The 3,822-nt window shown below is 38.7% G+C and overlaps 1 pseudogene; it reads left to right on the plus strand.

Annotated features, from left to right (window-relative positions):
* Nucleotides 1-335: 335 nt before the first annotated feature.
* Nucleotides 336-3,468, plus strand: LOC130701909 (probable cytosolic Fe-S cluster assembly factor AGAP009023; annotated as a pseudogene).
* The last annotated feature ends 354 nt before the right edge of the window (nt 3,469-3,822 follow it).

The raw sequence follows: 3,822 nt of genomic DNA on the forward strand, positions 1-3,822 counted from the left end.
GTTTGACCTTTTTTTAAAAAAAAACCGCGCGGGTCGGCCAAAATCGTGCCCGATCGTCGCGGGGCCGAGCCCTAGTTTTCCCCCTATTGTACCGAAATATAAAAATTCGTATACTACTAATATACTATGTTTATTACTAATTAAGATTTTGGACTCGCGTGCTAAGTACTGCAATTTAAATATTTGTGTTAATAGGGGGAAAACTATATTATTGCAACGATATCTTTCGGTGCAATAGGGAATAAAGCCACTTATTGCAACGACAGATTTCGGTGCAATAGTGAAAAAGCCCTTATTGCAACGAAAGATTTCGGTGCAATAGGGGAAAAGGCCGTTATTGCACCGAAATATTTCGTTGCCATAGATTTCACCAACCAGCATGGCCACCAATTCAAGATTCAGCAGTGTTATACAGTTGACAGACTTGGATGACTTCATAACTTCTTCACAAGTATGTTTTCAAATGTGAGACAGAAAAGGTTTCCAAATCCATAAGCTAAAACACAAAATACTATAGACAAGCTAAAACTTCAGGAATTTCCAAAATCCAAATTGGGGATGTTGGTACTTACTCACAAGTCACAAATTAACAAGATGGAATTCATATAATTTTATTTTCAGCAGTTTACTGTATGCAGTTAATCTATTTTTATGTGAGATGACACCAATATTGTGATCAACAGTAAAGAGTTCATGATATCACAGGTATCCATAAATTAGATTATGATATTTGAATAATTTATCAGACATCTTAATGTAGAAAGGAGACCAACCCCTCCAAAGAGTTTCGATGCACCTATATTTTGGGCTACATGCAGTTAGACAAGTTTCATTTTTACAGGTAATTTTAGGATACATTCTAGTTTATCTACGTTATATTGAATATTTTTCTCTTGTAAAAAGAAGTAACAGTTGTGGATTGGGTTCCTGATTTGACAATTTATATATTAGAATTCATAATTTAGTGATGGCTCAGCATGCATTTCTGCTTGATCTTCAAAAGGAAATCAGAATGAAAAAATATTACTTTCCATGTTTTTTTTAAGGAAGGAAGACCTGAAAGAGTGCAAAAAGTGCAAACAACACTTAACAACTGTTTGGCCTGCAGGTGATTTTTAATGATGAATAGAATTAGAGTTGTGGGGGTAATAATACTATTGTAAATTATGGTGGTTGTGTTACATCGATTGAAAGGGTTTTGAATGGACATCAAAACCACATGGACCCTGAAGCTATGGAAAGACATTGAGCTATCTTCCCCCAGCAGATCTTTTGATAAAATTGTAGTGGCACTCTCATGCCAACCTATTCATTGATTTGCAAACATGTTGTAAATTCCTCCTGCAGAAAGCAAGAGCCAAACTTTCAAGTATCTTTCTATCTCTTGGATTATTGTCCAAGACTGAAAAATGATCTAATGGGGCGTAGCTCTCTTAGGCAACTGGTCGCCGCTAAAGTAGTTGATGTGTAATCATTTTGAGACTGTGTTTAGCTGAGTGTGGCCAGGACTTTGATCATCGATACAGAGAACAATCAACCAATTCAACATCGATTCCCGTACTTGCATCTGCTTCCCCTGGTACCATAGCTCTGCTCTAATGTTATATCAGATTTACTGACATTTCATTTACGTCAAGGCTGGATATACTACGCCGAGAAAACTGATGGAAATTGGATTTTGAAGTCAGTCTCAGCAGCAAATAGCGGGCGTCCTTATCAAAGACGCACTGCTCAACGAACTTCAAATGAGTGCTTCTCGTCTGGCTGTCGTCATGGTTATGCCATGCTTCAATAAAAAGCTGGAGGCTTCGAGAAGTGACTTCTTTCGCGACGACCAACAAAGCAAAGATGTCGACTTTGTTATAACTCCCGTAGAAATCGAGCAGATGCTGGAAGAATTACCTATAGAATTCGTTGACTTAAATCCATCTCAAATTGATTCTCTGGGTGGTACAACGGATACGTCATGGAGCGTACCGTCTGGATCTGGTTCAGGAGGTTATGCCGAACATGTTCTATGTTTGCTGCCAAGGAGCTTTACGGCATGACACTGGAACATGTTAAGTTTCAGCCGCTAAAAAATTCGAACATCCGAGAAGCTTTCGTTGAAAAGATGGAGAGCAGGTTTTAAGTGTGGCTATTGTCAACGGATTCCGAAATATTCCAAACCTTGTACAAAAAATAAGGCGAAAGAAACGTACATATGATTATGTCGAAATTATGGCCTGTTCATCCGGTAAGTTTTCAGACTACATTTGAGTAAACATTTAGTAACACTTTAATCTTTAGGTTGTTTAAATGGTGGGGCACAATTGCGGACAGAATCGATGGAAACGAAGACACTCACAGTTAAAATGGAGGCTCTTCATGCTAAGCTTGAGCACCGACAAGTCGATGACGTTAGAGTAAATAAATTAAATCATGTCTGGCTTGGTAATGCGTCACCTGAGGAACACCTGAATAAGTTGAGGACCAGCTATCACGCTGTACAAAAGTCAACAAATGCCTTAACTGTGAAGTGGTAACAAACAAATTTTTATCGTATCTGTTTAATTTTTTGTAGTGATCAGGTAACTGTCAGACAATCCTATTCACAACAAATAGTGTTGGCGTTTAAACAGCGTTTTGAAAATCTATATTACATTGTTGTATTCGCGTAATATAGGAGGCAGAGGCTAGTTACATTTGGTTTTGCCGTATGGTAACCACAAACTTAGAAACGTCTCGTAGACTCTTGTGGCTGGCCATATTGCTGTCTATGGCATATTGTGGGGAAAAGTTAAATATTTTTATGTCTTGTAAGAAGCCACAGCATGTGACGTCGCGACTGCATTTGGAAGATGGACCCTTCTAGTGAATGCCTTCCGTTTCGCCCTTGTTGGAATAATTTTCATTCGAGTCCACTATCTTCTTTCCGTTAGCATCTTTAGCCCAGATGTAGATGCAGCTTAACTGACTTCACTTATTAATCGAATCTATGCGAATTTGTACAGCGGCATTTAATCAGAGCTCGCAGACCTGGTTTTTCCCCCCTCCACTCATAATAAAAGCTTTCTGGCCATTTAAAACTTTTTCTGCACTAAAATGTAGGATCCCTATGCTAGTTGAATTCCAGTCTGAGCTTTCTAGGTTAACCAGCTGTATACACTCGTGAATTTTCAAGATTCTATTTTTCCAGTGTTTCAGTTTAATTAGGGTTAAGCTCTGATAACGCTATATTTTCCGGTTGTGCTTTATGCTGCTAGCCAATTTTTACTACAAATTAACAACTTTTATTACTGCCATATGTTGCCTGGTAGGCTAGTCAAGAGTTAAAGAATAGAAAAGTCCAAAGGGAATTTGTGCTTTCTGAAATGAAAGCCTTCCCTCCTGTTTCAGACAAGGTCAGAGCAGCCGTTTAACGACTATACGACATGGAACGTCCATGCTTTACGTTCCTGGAAGTCTAGTCTCAGGAGGTATTCAATGTCAAAGCCTTATATATAGATACTGCACACGTGTGTGTCATTAAGGCCTTATGCAGACATTTTTTTCAAACGAACTTTTGTTTTTAAAGTCTGTACTAGTCCTTCTAGAATGCTAGGATTGGTGATATAGGAATACACCCCCTTTTTATGAGTAAAACGCCCATTCAACCAAAAGGAATCGCTTTAAGAGAATCGCCTTGCAGATAGCCATTGCAGCACGTATTGCTGTTCCAGTCGCTCCAGAAGTGTGTTGCATTGGTAGTTCTTGGCTGTTCTAAAAATTGGCTTGCTGCTTCTCAGTCTCTGATACATGCTCAGATGGGATGCTTTGCTTTCAAATTTTCTGCTCCGCTAC

The sequence above is a fragment of the Daphnia carinata genome, chromosome 5 (genome assembly GCF_022539665.2).
Source record: "Daphnia carinata strain CSIRO-1 chromosome 5, CSIRO_AGI_Dcar_HiC_V3, whole genome shotgun sequence".
Lineage (NCBI taxonomy): Eukaryota > Metazoa > Arthropoda > Branchiopoda > Diplostraca > Daphniidae > Daphnia > Daphnia carinata.